The sequence below is a fragment of the Diabrotica virgifera genome, chromosome 9 (assembly GCF_917563875.1).
Source record: "Diabrotica virgifera virgifera chromosome 9, PGI_DIABVI_V3a".
Classification (NCBI taxonomy): Eukaryota; Metazoa; Arthropoda; class Insecta; order Coleoptera; family Chrysomelidae; genus Diabrotica; species Diabrotica virgifera.
The window spans coordinates 200,020,608-200,039,406 of NC_065451.1; positions in this window are offsets into that span (position 1 = coordinate 200,020,608).

Genomic DNA, 18,799 nt, shown 5'->3' on the forward strand with positions numbered 1-18,799 from the left:
TTACTATTCATAGTTCTTTTGCTTACTTTTTAACTTTTATCATGTTTATCGTTTTCATAATTATTACTTAAGATCTTATTTTGTTATTTTTCTATTGTACTTTAGTTTCATTTTGCGCATAACTGGTGTGTACAATAAAATATTTTATTTGATGCGTTTAATTTATTTTTAAAAGTAAATTTTTTAATTATTTAAAACAGAAACTAAACTGTTGTAGTATAGTAGTATTAAAGTATAGTGGCGAAACATCAAATTAAACACCTTCGATAATGCAATAATGGCGTAACGCAGAAAAAATATCAAAAATAAATACAATATCCATCTTTTCTTCAAATAAAATTACTTCTACTAATTGGTTTACATATCTAGAAAGCACATTATTAGAAAAATTTTGCAAAATGATTACCTATAAGTCAGTTATACTGTTTAGCAGTTTCATCAAAACTTCAAATACGATTATCTCTAAATGTTCATTTTGAAGTTGTCACTATTGTTTTCACAAGGCGATATCTCGTATTTCTAGGTTTTTTATATTGTCTCTATGAGCTTTATTATACAAGAACGCCACAATAATGTAATTTATATTAGGCATACATATTTTAATTCCCTAAACAACAAATATTAATTCAAGACTTCGCCCTCCATCGATTTCAAACATCAAACCATAACAAATTCCGAAATTGAGTAGCCACCAACATGTTCTTTTACTTAGCCCTTTTCCTATATATCTCATGTATAAATGAGTAAATACTCGTCGTTTTCCAACGTGCGTAACGTACACCGACGGACCTTTTAAATCCCTGAAGACACAAGGCTAAAAGCCCAATAGACACAGACCGATGATTTATTCATGCGTGTAAAAATTCGGAAACCGCAAATACCTACCCTTCATCAGTTCACAACTCTAAAGGATATGGGATATAAGCGGTCTTAACGTGTCATGTCATTGGCGGGGATATGGCGAGAATGTCGCAAACGATTTTATTTCGGCCCTTTAATGTCACCAAAGAGATTTGTGAAAAGCTTTGCACATACTTATTAATTAAGGTAATCGTTACATCCAGTTTAATGATGGCGTTTAAGTCGTATGATAAGAATTTGTTAGACCAGGCAGTGCGTTTTTTTTTGTTTAAGTTCCATTACCAAGTTAATAATCTTCGAGTCGACTTTCAAGTCGAATGTATAGGTTTTTATGTTATACTCTAGTGCTTTAGGCATTTAAGTGCTTGCTTTCTTAGTGGTTAATAGTAATTAGAATAGTCCTTGCACATATAGTTCTAAATTTTTTTTGTTTTATTTGCATTTATATTATATCCCCGTTTGTGGTTTGGTACTTAAAAGTCTTTGTTGCTTTTTGCTTTTTGACTTAGTCACTTCTGTTTAAATATTTTGAAAACCAAAACAATTTTTAGTGAGTTCAGACGATTATCAACTGTGTCAAGATACTGACTGACGGTCAGTCTTTTGTTTATGGTGTTTTAGGGCAGACTCCTATTGTAAACACTGGTGTTCCACCAAGATTAAATCGTGTGGGGGGCTGTGTAACGTTTTCTTTTTTTTGCGTGTAGAATTAAAGTTAACCTTTAGTTGGCTTTTACAAACACGTGCGGTATTCATTAATTAGTCTTTTTGTGTTTATGTTTAGTCTGTTTTTATTGACTAATGTATTTACTGTTACCATAACTAAACCTCCTAATAAGATCTTCACTTTATAAATTCAAGTGGTTAAGAGCTTTTATATTTGGACTAGGAATATTAATTGCATTTTTGAAATTGACTAAATATAGATCACATTATAAATATTTTAAATTCTCCATAGTTTCATTACAAAAGATTCACATGGTATAATGCAATTTATTGCAGTTATTCTATACACTTTGTTTACCTACCGAGCTAATAAACCAGCTCTGCAAAATTAATCACGAGAAACATGGTTGTAGGCAGTTAATCATCGAGGCTTTGCGATATTCTTTTATTCATTTTACCACGCGACAGATTTGCGCTGCCAGTAGCATTACTGGCGTTTTTATTAAAAAATAAATTAAAAATGCGGTAAAGGGTTTGCCGATCGAATTAACGATACGGTAGAAAGCAGCTGTGAGCCGGATATCTCTGAAATGTTTGCCTCTGATGGGATTACGGGACGAGATAAACTAGAAAATATATTTTTTACTCAGGAATATTTATATTGAAATTGTTAATTCTTTAGTTTTATTTTATTCTTCAGTTTTATATTATTATTTCTTGGGATCGAAAGGCACTATAATGTGTAACTGCTAAAACGAGAAGACCAGTTTACATGGATGGAAACCATTTAATGTATAACGATCAGGGAGCTTTATTGTACATGAGTTTAAGTATAATGGCCCTAAAAAAGAATAGTGGTAACTGGGTATGATATAATGAGTAATAGCTGTTAAACACCAGACTCAGTAAAACACAGGTTTAATTTAAATAAATGTGTGTTTTTAATAAAAACTCCACTAGCCTTCTGAAAGTCCTTTTTTTTCAAATCATGATCTTTTGTTCTCCCTTGTTCATCCAAATGGGTTCCATAAGTATCACGCGGAAGATAAATATTGCTCTAGACTCTAGATAATGCTTGACAAAGTTGTGTAGGGCATGGGCAATACTTTTGAAGTATTGATACATGAGCTAAAATATTGAGTTTGTCAATAGAATAGTATAATATTTTGATCACCCTGTACAAAATTGTGTAACAATAAACATAATATGTTTGAATATGTCAAATACTCTATTGTTAAGATCCAAGAAGAAATGTGCCTCCGATTCTTACATAGATTCGTAGATATTCAGTGCCAAAACAACAGAATAACTCCCACTATTTTACCAATTTATCAGATAGTAGATATAATACATATGTTAAGACTAAAAGCCCATATCGAAGACGGCAGAGTCCTGACCAGTATTCCTAAGTGGAAACATCTGGTGGTGCATTCAAAACAAAAGAATTCGTAAGAGTCCTTTCTTAGATGCACTTAAAATAATTACAATGTAAAGTATCCCGTGACTCTACAGAAATTTGGATGGAACCAAAGCAAGTTAATGTGTTGTTGGTTTATAGGTATATTAGAATTAGAAATGATTTTTTTTTATCAGTCACACCAATGCCACTTTCGATTTTAGTGTGCATTGGACGAAAAAATAAATATAACACCACTTTTCAGTTGAGTTTCGGGCATTTTCCTTAAAAAATACACGTGATATTATTACTAGACCCCCCTCCCCCTTGTGATGTTTCGTGATTTTTTATGGAACCCTCCCCCCTTTCGAGTCTCACGTGATTAATGGAGAGCCCCTTAAAGTGAAACGAAAATACGATGCATTTGTCAGTATACACACACGCCAAGGAGAAAGAAAAATCAGCACTTCTAGCCTAGAGGTGGGACGGATCGATCAATACTCGATTCGATAAGGATTGGAAAAGCGACAAATCAATACTTGGTCGCCGTAGTAGGACGGTTTGCCCTTAAATCAACGGTTTAAGATCCGGTTTGAGAGCTGCTTCTAGATCAACACTTTAGGAGAAGCGGTTGGCTTTCTGTCAACACCCTTGGTCCAGTGGAGTTGTTATCAAATCACGTCGGCACATTGGCTGCTAGGGCCGGCGACGCTATAGTTAGAATGAATACAAATACCAGATAGATATCAGACAGATAACAATTAGATAAACACAAAAAAACAAGGAATACTGAATACTGAATTCTAGGACTGTAGAATGATAGGGCGCCAATAAATCTTATTGTTTTATTAAAAGATTTTATGAAAAGACATATCAAAGAATTTCATAAACAAAACAATATTTTGAGTGTCACCAAGACTTAACAAGTACTCAAGTCATACGGAGGAGGAATAAAGTTGTATGTTAGGGCTCTAGGAATAGAGTCTAGGGCATAGGGCCCTAACAACATGCTGCACTAAGAGGATTGGTAGGGTCAAAATTGTGTATGGCGCCTAGGTGGGCGCCATAACAATTGTAATTGAAAATTTGGGGATTGTTACATTTACACAGTTGGTGCTTATCGATGCTGGAACTTTAACTATAGATCAGAATATTCGTTTTTGTCTTTATGATGGCAAAATAAGAGTTTATAACTATAACTATAAGTTGTACTAGTCTAACAGTTTTTATTTCCCATTTTAAATTTTCATGACTGTGTCTTCTGAGGGCTTAAAGAAAATTTTTAAAGATATTGGCTTTTCCTATCTACCCCTTTACTTAAACGAATATATTTTAAAATGTGTTTTTGTTGGCCTCTTTGTATACAATTTTCTATGTTGTAATAATAAACATAAAGTATCTCCCTTATATTTAAAAATTAGCCCCAAGTGCTATAACCGTTACTTTCCTAAAGACGAGATAAAATTTATAGTCCTGGATCCCGCGTACCAAATAAAATATTATTAATGGCAAGCTGAAAATTTGTTCATAGGCAACTTTGATGTATAATAACACTGGAACAGGGGAATGTTTTATTGTAGAACGTGATAAACGTGTCATCCTGACAAGTATATGATTGTGAAAAGTAGCAGGCTGTTTTTAAGTTTATTTAATCAGCCAATCGCGTCTACATTCTAGACATATGCCTCCCTCAGTTCTTTCCAGTGTACTCTATACTGGGCCGTTTGTAGCCAGTTTCCCGCTATTTTTTTTATATCGTCGGTCCATTTAGTCGGTGGTCGTCCTCAGCCTCTTTTATGTTTTCTGGGCCTCCATTATATAATATATGAAACAATGTTTGTCCGACAAAAATATAGGGCATTTTAACTAGTCCTATATGTTGGTGATAAATAGCAAATTTTTACATAAGAGTTTAATGAAAGGGTAAAAAATCAATTGGAAGTACTGTCCGACCAAATTCATCGGACGTTTTCGTAGTCCGACGTACGAAACCTGTAAGATATATATACAAAGTTTATGGGAAGAAAACATCCCATGTATTTTGTCGGACAGAACTTCCAATTGATTTGTTACCCTTTCATTAAACTCTCATGCAAAAAGCAGACTACTATTTATCACAAACCTATTTCCTGTCATTTGACATGTTCTACGTGTGGGACTGGTTAAAATGCTCATCATTTTTGTCGGACAAATATTTTTTTATATACCGGGTGTCCACTTATATTTTCCCCCATTTTAACTGCCTATAACTTCTACATGGCTTAAGATAGAAATATGCCGTTTTCGCTGAAATGTTTTATTTTTGTAAAAGTTTTGTCTGAATGAATAAAGTTTTTTATATCGCTTTTAAATAAAAAATGGGGATTTTTGAAAAAAACGGTGTTGCCTTTGTTTATTGAAACACATAGTATATTTTTTTTGTAAATTGAATGAGCGGTCATTTACCTATCCAGCGATATAAAGTTTTTTAAAATCGGTTGTCAAATGACTGAGTAATTATAGTCCTGTCGCCAGGGGGGGTACAACGGCCTTCTTAATTCAGATGGACTTACCCAAGTTTTTTTTATGAATTTTGACCCGTAGAACACGAATTTTTTGGGTAACAGTTGATCCGGATGTCGATAAGATTGTTATAAACAAAGAAGTTGAGGAATTACATAACAGCGATTTCTCGCAAAACAAAACATTTTTTTGTATTTTTTGGGTCATTCTAACCAAAAAATGTTCCTACAAGTTTTTTCGTAGGATGCATAGTTTTCGAGATAAACGCAGTTGAACTTTCAAAAAATGGAAAAATTGCAATTTTTGAACCCGAATAACGTTTGAATAAAAAATAAAATAGCAATTCTGCTTACCGCCTTTAAAAGTTTAAGTCAAATTATATCTGTTTTGAGTATTTGTATTGCTACAAATTTATTTTTTGATTGTTAAAAAAAGCTATAAACACATACTGTTTCCCGTGCCTAATACATGCGTTTTATTGCATGCTACTTAGAAATAGCCCCGCTTACACTTTTACCTCCTCTACGTACTCGTTCGATTTTAAATGAGAAATCATTGAAACATCACTCAAGCACTAGGTGTTTATAGCTTTGTTTTAACAATAAAATAATACATTTTTGGCAATACAAATAATTAAAACCGATATAATTTGACTTGAACTTTCAAATGCGGTAAGCAGAATTGCTATTTTATTTTTTAATCAAAAGTTTTTCGGGTTCAAAAATTCCAATTTTTCGATTTTTTGAAAGTTCAACCTCGTTTATCTCGAAAACTATGCATCCTACGAAAAAATTTGTAGGAACATTTTTTGGTTAAAATGGCCCAAAAAATACAAAAAAATGTTTTGTTTTGCGAGAAATCGCTGTTATGTGATTCCTCAACTTCTTGGTTTATAACAATCTTATCGACATCCGGATCAACTGTTACCCAAAAAATTCGTGTTCTACAGGTCAAAATACATAAAAAAAACTTGGGTAAGTCCATCTGAATACAGGAGGCCGTTGTACCCCCCCTGGCGACAGGACTATTAATTTTTAAAATGAGAGATGCAATGTGGAAATCACATTAACATAATATCAATTTGCTTATAGATTTAGTTATGTGATATCCACGTTGCACCTCTCATTTTAAAAATTAATTACTCAGTCATTTGACAACCGATTTTAAAAAACTTTATATCGTTGCATAGGTGAATAACCGTTCTTTCAATTTACCAAAAAATATACTGGGTGTTCCGTTAAAAAACAGTCAACAAAGTTTTTTCCAAAAACCCGCCATTTTTTTCGTCTTTAAAAGCGATATAAAAAAAACTCAACCCATTCAGACAAAACTTTTACAAAAATAAAACATTTCAGTGAAGACCGCATATTTCTATCTTGAGCTGTTTAGAAGTTATAGACATAGACATTTAAAATAAGGGGAAAATATAAGTGGACACCCGGTGTTTAATAACGTTGGCTATTGAATTAACTTAAATACAACCTGCTCCTTTTCACAGTCATAAACTTGTCGTGATGATAGGTTTATCATTTATCACGTACCACAATAAAGGTTCCTGGGTTCCAGTTTTCCCATACACCATAGTTTGTCCGGTTAGACACCGTTAAGCTATTAATAAATTTTCAGCTTTCTATTAATAATCTTTTATTTGGTACACGGGATCCAGGACTATTATTCGAATACAGCTTTAAAGTACGTTTTTCTTGTACAATATTAATTAGCCTGGTTAGATAAGGGATTTGGCTGTTATTTCAACTTTTTAACTTTGGCTTAAACTTGAGTTTGCGATTTGCATATTTATATTTCTGGGTTTTTAAGGCAAACTAAATATTCCCATTTTGTTTCAGTACTAAAATGAAAATAAATGACTAATTTTATATGCAGTATAAATGGAAATGAGTAGTGTTAAAAAAACTTTTTAGAGTTTCACCATTTCCTTTCTCTTATTAATGATTAATTTCAGTAACTGATAAAAAGTGTTATTTGTCATCCATCCACTTTTTAGTGTTAAACGAATACTTCTAGTTGGTGCTACATGGAGCATATTATAATCTTTAAGTGAACCCTGGGAAATATGAAAAGAAGTGGGAGTGTTCCATTCGAAGAAAGTCGCCAATTTGAAAACCCCTTATTTTTTTCTTAACCTCGAAACCGAAAACACTAGTTACAACTTAAGATCATTGCTAATAGTATAAAGTATTTATAGTAAAAAGTAACCTTGCTTTCCACTAAAGTTATGGACTAAACGAACTATGTATCTTAATATGGTTGTAAAATTACTTTCTGAAGGTGGACTAATAGACGTATACAAATAAAGGGTGAGGCAAATAAAGGGCCTATTAGAAATATCTCGAGAACTAAAGGCAACAGAATCATGAAAATTTGAATAAAGGGGTTTTGAAGGATGATCTATTAAATGAAAATATTTTCATCTCTTTGCAACTTCCGGTCATACCGGAAGTTGCTTATAACTTCGTTTTTTTAAATGGGACACCCTGTATATTTTTACATTTTTGGATTCTCTTCGATGTCTTCTCTCTTAAAATATGAGGTTTTGTAATATTATACAGGGTATTTTAAAAGATAATTACGTTTTTTATTAATTTCGTAGCAAAATTAACACCCTGTAGAATTGTAGTAGTTTGACATCTAAAACTCTACTTATGTTCAAATGATTTTTAATATACTCTACTATTGTTAAGAATCATTAGTATAGCTAAATTTTTAATTTTAGTATACAGGGTTGGTCGAAACTCGGAATGAGTATTTTCTGAGTTTTCTTAAATGGAACACCCTGTATTTTAGTATTGTAATGAAATGATATTTTATGGTACTTTTTTATTTCTTAAGCATTCCCTATACCTAACTGCTTTAATTTGTGCTTAATTGTTAATCGCACCAACAATCTTTACTAAGTAGGTATTTCGATAGCTAAACCATTATTGGTAATTTTAAGGACCAGTCTGGATTAATATGTATTTATTTCTGAAAAATTATTTGGGATTGAGTATTTTCACGGCCAACCTAATAAAATTTTACGTATTATTTTTGCAATTAATGTTTAGATTGAATCACCAATAACTCACAAATTAAAGCAGTTAGGTATAGGGAATGCTTAAGAAATAAAAAAGTACTATAAAATATCATTTCACTACAATACAAAAATACCATTCAAGAAAACTCAGTTCCTCAGAAAACTCAGAACAAAAGTTCCATTTAAGAAAACTCAGAAAATACTCATTCCGAGTTTCGACCAACCCTGTATACTAAAATTAAAATTTTAGCTATACTAATGATTCTTAACAATAGTAGAGTATATTAAAAATCATTTGAACGTAAGTAGAGTTTTAGATGTCAAACTACTACAATTCTACAGGGTGTGAATATTGCTACGAAATTAATAAAAAAACGTAATTATCTTTTAAAATACCCTATATAATATTACAAAACCTTATATTTTAAGAAAGAAGACATCGAAGAGAATCCAAAAATGTAAAAATATACGGGGTGTCCCATTTAAAAAAACGAAGTTATAAGCAACTTCCGGTATAACCGGAAGTTACAAAGAGATGAAAATATTTTCATTTAATAGATCATCCTTCAAAACCCCTTTATTCCAATTTTCATGATTCTGTTGCCTTTAGTTCTCGAGATATTTCTAATAGGCCAGTTATCTGCCTCACCCTATATATTACCATAGAGCGAGCATAACGGTGTGTAAGAACATAGTACACGAAGAAGAATTGTTGACCAACTATCTTGTAAGGGGGCAGGCCTAAGATTCATAGGACCTGTTGATCTATTTGATTGGTTAACTACAATATTCGCGGAAATCGACCAATGTCATTTCCACACGCAAACCATGAAAGATGGGAAGAAGGGTAAGGATATACACTTTTCAAGATAACACTGTAGACCTTGTAAAGTCAGCACCAAAAAAGTATTTGGGAATGACTAGGAAAAACTTACGATTGACAGTGGGTTTTTGAACAGGTGATTGTCAACTAAGCGAATACCTCCACACATTGGGGCTAGTCGACACACCTCTATGCAGGAAGTGTGATGGTATGGTATGGTATATTGTTCTGAAGCAATTTCTTTGTGGCATCTTATGCAATTTACTATTTTATGGTATTGTATAATACATCAGAGCGGGGCCCACTTGTGAGCCCTTTATAGACCTTTAGACCTCCTACGCCGTACTTGTAGTAATTAGAGATTACCAGATTGTTAATAAAGAACTTTATTGAATAAGCATTGTTATAAACATTGTTATTGTTCTACATCGAACATCAATCATGCCCCCTCCCGTCCAAGGGCGATGCCATGCCCAGTGACAGCTGACAACCGTCCATAGACACTGTTGCCAGATGTCATCTTAACATTACAACATCTCCCTTTTTCCAAAAATATAGAAACTTATAAAACTAAAAATATAATACTTAATTTAAGTGCAATAGTCCTTCAGATAGGCAGGTTTTCTAATAGTTCGTCCAAACTTATTTGTAGGAGGAGATCCTGTTTCATTATTGCTAGGTTGAACAGTCTTAGTAATATTATTGTGAATGTTACTAACAGGCAAACTTGGCCTGGGTATACCTTCTAAAAGAGGAACATCACACTTAGGATTAACTACAACATCATTGTGCGATTTTCTTAACTGAAAAGTGTTTCTTCTCAAAAACCGACCATCAGACTTTTGTATTACATAAGACCTAGGAACCTGACAAGGTTGAACAATTTTGGCAGGCGACCACAACTTAGATCTACCGTCTTGAACTAAGACATTGTTGCCTGTTTCAAATTTTTTTCTAGAAATTGCAGTCTGATCATAACTTAGTTTAGAATTAGCTTTAGACGCTAGTATTTGCTTACTGACATTTGTACAAAGTTTAGGCTTTAGAAGCTTTGTGTTACATGGTAATTTATCGCGCAACACACGTGACATTAGCATTTGGGAAGGTGAATAATTCATACCCGTGATAGGTGTGTTACGATAAGCGAGTAAAGCCAAGTTTACATCTTCATTATTTTCAGCACATTTCTTCATCAGTCTCTTGGCTATACCCACTCCCTTTTCCGCTAACCCATTGGATTTAGGATACATTGGACTTGATGTTATTATATTTATCCCCCACTCCTTAGCAAATACCTTAAGCCTATAACTACTAAATGGCATATTGTCAGATATCATAACAGATGGTATTCCGAACAGTGAAAAAATTTCTTTTAAAACACTAATTACACTTTCTGAAGTTTTGTTTAGTAATTCCTTTATTTCTAGCCATCTGCTATAATAATCTACTAGGACTAAATAGTCTTTATTGCCAAATTGAAATAAATCAACCCCTACTTTATTGAAGGGCAGGTCTGGGACTTGATGGGGTATTAAAGGTTCCTTTGAATTTGATATGTTAAATTTTTCACAAATGGAACAACTTTGTACCACCTTAACAATATCATTACTCATGCCCGGCCAATATAGTACAGATCGTGCTCTATTTTTAGATTTGTTAATGCCATAATGGCCAGTGTGTATGATGTCTAGCATTTCCCTTCTTAAGCTTTTTGGGACTATTACTTTTAAACCTAAATAAAGAATACCATGTTGGACCGTAATGTTATCTCTTAGTTTATATAGGTTTTTAAGTTCATGACTCTCTATATTTGTATTATTTTTAGGAAAACCAACACTGTACCAGTCTAGAAATGTTTTAAGATTTTTGTCCTTGGCTGTTTCTAACTTTATTTGAGCTAAGCGATTATCACTAATGTGTGAGTCAACACTCATACAGTGGACTACTTCTAACAAGGTTTTATCTTCACAAGCTGTGTTTTTTAAAAAATTTCTTGAGAGAAAATCTGCCATAAACATTTTTGGCCCCGGAACATATTCAAAAGTCAAGTCATATTTTAATAATTTTAATAGCATTCTTTGCAACCTAGAACTTACCTTATTTATGTCCTTTTTTGCAATCGAAATTAGGGGCTTGTGATCAGTTTGTATAGTTACTTTATAACCATAAATGAATTGATGGTATTTTTCAACACCAGAACAAACTGCATACAACTCCTTTTCAATAGGAGCCCATCTTACCTGAGCATCTGTAAGACTTTTAGAATAAAAAGATACTGGTTGCCCCTCTTGTAAGAGGCAAGCACCCACCCCTTCTTTAGAACTGTCCGTTTGTAAAATTATGGGCTGGTCCTTGTTAAATATTTTTAAAGTAGGCGCTTTACTTAATTTATTTTTTAATTCTAGAAAAGCTTTGTCTTGCTTGTTACCCCAATTCCACATATTTTCTTTTTTAATAAGCTCTCGAAGAGGAGCTGTACTTTCAGTAAAATGTGGTATGAATTTGCTTAAATAATTGCACATTCCCAGAAAAGATTGCAAAGTTTTTATATTTTTGGGTGTTTCTAATTTTAATATACTTTCTACATGATCAGGATCACATTTAATCCCAAATTCAGAAATTATGACTCCTAAAAATTTTACTTGGTTTACCCTGTATTGCAATTTATTTTTATTAAATTTAACATTATGCTTTTTAGCTCTATCAATGACATTTTTAAAAATTATGTCATGTTCCTGTATACTATTTGCTGCAATTATTAGGTCATCAAAATAAATTTCAATCCCATTTATGTCCCCAAAAATATTAAAGTTCAAATTCTGCATTACCTCAGGGGCTGATGACAACCCGAAAGGCATTCGTAAATATCTGTAAACACCATGAGGTGTACTAAAGCAACACATTTTACTGCTATCTTCATCTAACACTACTTGAAGAAACCCATCCTTCATGTCCAGGACTGAAAAGTATTTTTTTCCTGCCAATCTACTAAAAATTTCCTCCGCAGAGGGTATTAAACACCTCTCCCTTATGATGCCCTGATTTAGATACTGTGGATCAAGGCATAACCTTAAACTACCATTAGGTTTCTCCACAATAACTAAATTATGGCACCACTCAATAGGTCCCTGCACTTTTTGTATAATGCTCTCCTTTTCTAATTTGTCAAGAGCTTTTTTTAATTTAGGTTTTATAGACTCAGGAATTCTTCTCTGAGGCTTAACTACTGGCTCTGTTCCTTCTTTTAACTTTATACTATAGCTACCTATGTTACCTAGTCCCTCAAATACTACTTTATCTTTAACAAAAAGGTTTTCTAGCTTTTCTTTGCTTGTGAATATGGTATCTACCTTTTTTATCAAGTTTAAACTAACACAATCCCTTAGGCCCAAAATAGGTACAGCGTTGTTTTGTTGAACTATAATGAATTTAATTTCTGTTTTCTTATCTTTAACATTACAGTCCAAAACTGCTGTCCCAAGAGGTCTTATTTTGTTGCCATCATACACTACTAGAACAGTATCAGTATCTACTAAAGTGGTTTTACTTTCATCAATTTTTAAAAAATATTTATGTGGCAAAATAGAAACCTCACTGCCGGTATCTAGCTTAAAAGGTATGTCAACATCATGCACACTTACCATCTCTATCCAGCATTTATCTTCATGTTTTTCTACAGAATCTACTTCTATACAGTCAATTTGTAAGTAGTCACCTATATCACTACCACTATCACTTTCCACTTCCCGAAGTTCATGCACTTTCCTCTGACTAAATTTGCAGACATTAGCAAAATGATTTTGCTTTTTGCACACAACACATATCTTCCCATAAGCTGGGCATTCTCTGGGCTTATGCATCCTGCCACAAAATTGACATTTCTTCTGTACTGCTACTGCTTGACTTTTATTTCTTAACTTGTTTTCTCTCCTGAAGTCCTTCTTCATTACTGCATCTATTGCTTTCTCATTATTAAGTGCTTTTAACTGTTTCTTACTCATTTCTGCAGCCCTGCAATATTCTACTGCTGTTTTTAAATCCAAATTTGGTGTTCTTAATAGTCTTTCTTGCAGCTCATTATTTTTAATTCCAATTACAATCTTGTCCTTCAACAGGCTGTTTTCAAGAGTACCAAAATTGCACGGCTTTACCAAAATTTTAATATCCGTGAGAAAATGTTCAAAGTCTTCATTATCACCTTGTAGCCTGTTGAAGAACTTGTATCTGTCATAAGTTTCATTTTTAACAGGAGCGCAGTGATTCTCAAAGGCTTGAATTACTTCTTTATATATTTTTTTCTTATCATCCTCTAGTTCGAAAGTTTCAAATACAACCTGCGCCTCCTCTCCCGCTATGTTTAAAAATATAGCTATTTTTGTCTCGTCATCTTTCTTTTCGTATCCCGATGCCTTCATGTAATACTTGAAACTATTATGGAACTGTTCAAAGTTTTTTGCTATGTCCTCATCGAATTTTAGGTTATTTGGTGGTTTAAAAGAAGCCATAATACCTTACTTATTTTCACTACTACTAGTTAGTTGCTAAAAATGTTCTTGTTCTTTTATTTTTCACGTGGCCTTTTTTCTTTAAAGCTTAACCTCAAAGTGGTTTTTATTTTTCTTTCCTGTGTTCACAAAAACACTATTCTTTCCTCTTTATGTTTCTGATGTTTTTCACCTGACACCATGTAGTAATTAGAGATTACCAGATTGTTAATAAAGAACTTTATTGAATAAGCATTGTTATAAACATTGTTATTGTTCTACATCGAACATCAATCATGCCCCCTCCCGTCCAAGGGCGATGCCATGCCCAGTGACAGCTGACAACCGTCCATAGACACTGTTGCCAGATGTCATCTTAACATTACAACAGTACTGATGTTGATTATAGTTACTTTCGAGTATTCGTTACAAATCGTTACTTTTGTGTAAAGTAGTCATTTAAAGTATTCGTTACTTTGATTACTTTTGTTACTTTTGTATTTGAGTACCGGTAATCATATCGAGAATCGCATTTCTCAGTATTTCGTATAAGTATAAGATCCGATATAACGACCTTTACCGCTCTATTTAATGTATAGAAATGAAATGATATGTAATTGTTCTGTCATTGCCGCTCCACAATATCAGTAATCTCGAGTAATCTGTTTGCATAAATTAAGTGCCAAAAACAAACCCTCGAAACTCTAGATGACGTGCCTTAGCAGTAACCCTGGGCACTCAGGTGCTTCGGAGGTCGGTTCTGATTGCAAATTCCTGTTCAGTGACCCCGAAATAAGAAAATCTGTCCCTTAGCATACTGATTTTAACATGTTTATGCATTTTTCGATTCGTTTTATATACTTTAAAATGTAATAATGCATTTTCTCCTATTTTTGTATTGTAGAGTTTTTTCCAGACGTCATCCTAAGGCAAAGATAATGCAAAAAGTTGCAAGTCTCTATGTACCTACTATATTTAAAAATAGATTTATTCCTGTGTGTTTATATGATAATACTTTCGGCTAATTAGCAAAATACAAGGAAAAGTTATTTACCAGCAATTTTATTGCTGGAATCGAATCTACTTATTGTATGTATTAATAATATAGATATGTAAAGTCCGCAAATAGTGTGCTACTTTTTTAAAATGGCGCCCGAAAATCGTGCTTTTTTCAATTTTTGCTCTATAACTCCAAATATTTTAACTTTAGACCAAAAATACCCAAATAAAAATTCACCGCAATTAAATTCTGCATAGAGACGTTTTTTCCGAATTACTTCGACGAAAACTTTCCCCGGAAAAAGCGGGTTTTCCCAACAAAATCTTTAATTTTCAACTAAACTTTTAGATAAGTAGTTGTTAATGAATAATTAAATAACTTGGTAACGTAAAAGCCCTTTCCGTATATATTATAATTCCAGAAATCTATGGAAATTGAATGAAAAGGTTAGCAACAATTAAAATGTTAATTAAAAATTTACGGTCGCTATAATAACGACAATAATTATGATGCGTAAGAATAGCTATGATTTTTCATAAAAAGACACTATACCTATCTAACGTAATTTACAGAATTGAAATTTGACTATTTAAGCGGCCTCAGGAATATTTTAAAATTATAAACAATTTTTTGGTTTATAAACAAATAGAATATCTCGGTAAATATTAAACTAGATTAAATTGTGAAAAAAGTATTTGAAACACAGCGGCAGGACGCTTCTTTTAAAAGAAAAAACGTTTAATTATGACGAGTGGTTCCTGAGATACAACCGGTGAAAGTTGACCGGAATTTACGGCAAAGATATAAACAATAGGATCATAATTTTCAAACTACCACCTTTTTATTTTTATCCTCTTTTTCCACACCAATTTTCATATCTTTAGAGTCCTCATAACATATATTATTATAATAAAAACTATCGATAATACGTGTGAAAATTGCCAAAAATAGCAAAATTCCAATCAAAAATTAGGTTGGAGAAAATGTAACCCTCAAAGTTCAAAATCGGTATACGTTAACAAAATGCATTTTCTCGGCTTCCCATGGAGCAATTTCCTTCATTCTTTTTTTGTTCCCTAATAACTCGAGTAGAGCCATCGAACTAACGCATTATTTAATGTCAAACTTGCTTTTGTTTTGTTATAATAGATTAATTTATTTATAAGAACAGAAAATTACATATTTTTTCCAGTTGTAGGCTTTTTTTTTAGATAAACTTACTACAAGTGTACCTTTTAAAGTTAAAAACATAAATATTCTCATTTGAAAGCTGTATAATTATCTAAACAATTTTTATTTAAACAAATTAAAATATTGTGTTATAATAAATAAATTAATTTATTATAACCACACAAAAGCAAGCTTGACATTTAATAATGCATTAGTTCGATGGCTCTACTCGAGTTACTTGGGAACAAAAAAAGAATGAAGGAAATTGCTCCATGGGAAGCCGAGAAAATGCATTTTTTTAACGTATACCGATTTGAACTTTAAGGGTTACATTTTCTCCAACCTAATTTTTGATTGGAATTTTGCTATTTTTGGCAATTTTCACACGTATTATCGATAGTTTTTATTATAATAATATATGTTATGAGGATTTTAAAGATATGAAAATTGGTGTGGTGAAAGAGGACAAAAATAAAAAGGTGATGGTTTAAAAATTATGATACTATTGTTTATATCTTTGCCGTAAATTTCGGTCAACTTTGACCGGTTGTATCTCAGGAACCAGTTGTCATAATTAAACGTTTTTTCTTTTAGAAGAAGCGTCCTATCGCTGTTTTTCGAATACCGTTTTTACAATTTAATTTAGTTTAATATTTCCCGAGATAATCTATTTGTTTATAAGCCAAAAAATTGTTTATAATTTAAAATCGGAAACCTTGGGTTACAAAAGGTATTCGCATATCAGCTAAGAATATGCGTTCACTACTATACATCAAGAAATTTACTACCAATGTTGCTGTCACTGAATATATCATGAAGTACAGGACAACATATCTAAAACTTGTCAGGTCAGCTAAAAAAGCCTATTATCAAAATCGTCTGGGAAGCTCTAAAAGTGTTGCAAAAGAGACTTGGTCTATAATAAACGATCTTCGAAATAAAACTCACACAGCTCAATCATTTTCCCTTCCAAATCCTGAAAGTCTAAACGACTACTTCGTTAATGTGAGTAAAAATATAACATCAACAATTTTGCCGCAACAAGATCCTATTTCCTATCTTCCTAATTCAAGACAGGTCTCGAATTCATTCTTTTTACGACCAGTCGATAACTCTGAACTTATCCAAACAATCAATTGTATCAAAAGCAAATCATCCTGTAGTACTGATGGACTATCTATAAAAATTTTCTCTAATCTCACAGAAAATGTGTTGGAAATCCTCCTCTCACTAATTAATGATTCCTTCGAAAAAGGTAAATTTCCAGAGTGCCTAAAGACAGCCATTATTATTCCTCTTCATAAGGGTGGCGAAAAATCTGATGCCTGCAACTATAGACCTATTGCCTTACTACCGGTACTCTCCAAAATTATTGAGAGACTCATTAAAACTCGACTTATGTCCTTTATCGTTGATAACAACATTTTATCACAAAATCAGTTCGGCTTTTTAACAAATAAATGTACCACTGATGCCATGTTTTCTGTACTACATGAGGTTTACCAAGCACTGAACAATAATCTTTATACTGCCACTGTTTTCTGCGACTATGCCAAAGCTTTTGATTGTGTAAATCACGACATCTTGATTACAAAACTAAATTTCTATGGAATTCGAGGTATTTCTTTGAATTGGTTCCAATCCTACTTGAATAATCGGAAACAACTAGTTAGAGCAAATGATACTGACTCTAGTCTCAAAAACATCGTCTGTGGAGTACCACAAGGTTCAGTATTGGGTCCTATACTGTTCCTTATCTTTATAAATGACATTACTAATTTAAAAATCAATGGGAAAATTTTTCTTTTTGCTGATGATACCAGTATCACTTGGAGCAACTCAACTATTGCATCTCTTCATGAAACTATAACTTCGGATCTACTGACGATAAAGACCTGGTCTGACTCTAATTTACTCTCTTTTAACGTAAATAAAACAGTAGCATTATCCTATAAAGGGGCTCTTCAACCTTTGCCACTTCATAACAGCCAGATCAGTACCGTTGATTCTGTAAAATTTCTTGGTATTTTTTTAGACAGCAACCTCAAATGGTCCCTTCATATCGATTCGTTAAGTAAGAAACTTGCCTCAGCTTGCTATGCAATACGATCTGTCTCAAGGGAACTCAATTTAGCATCTTCAAAAATAACATATTTTTCGTTGTTCGAGTCTCATCTTCGATATGGTCTTCCTTTTTGGGGTTCTAGTACAGCTGCTCAATTTGATGTCATTTTTAGATTGCAAAAAAGAGCAATAAGATATTTGTTTGGCCTCAGAAGATCTACACATTGCAGAAGTTACTTCAGAGATCACGAAATTTTAACACTTCCATCTTTATATATTCTAGAAACGGTTTGTTTAATTCGTAAACACCTTCATGTCTTTCCATCAAGGCCCAATAATCTTTACTCCACCAGAAATTCAATCTTTGATATTTATTTACCGATTCCATCCACTGAGTTAGTAAAGAAATCAATATTATATTCCGCAAAGAAACTGTACAATCATCTTCCGTTACAACTTAAATCTGCAACATCTTTCCCTAAGTTCCGAAAAATAACAAAAGCCTATCTATCCAAAAGACCATATTATTCAATAGAAGAATTTCTTAATGAATAACTAAGAAAATTGGGTTCCATGCGCAGTAGCATAAACTTGTCAGTTCCTTATGTTGTACCTATTTTATTTTATTTGTTGTATGTTCAATTTGCAATTTATATATGTTTTGCAATAAATTGTTTTTGTCCTGCTTTTATATCTTATACTGTACATTGTTGATGATTTATCTAATTTTAGTAAATTGTAGTTGTTATTTGTTATTTATATTATGTTTTTCTTTTGACTGTATGTAAGCTTTGTCCAT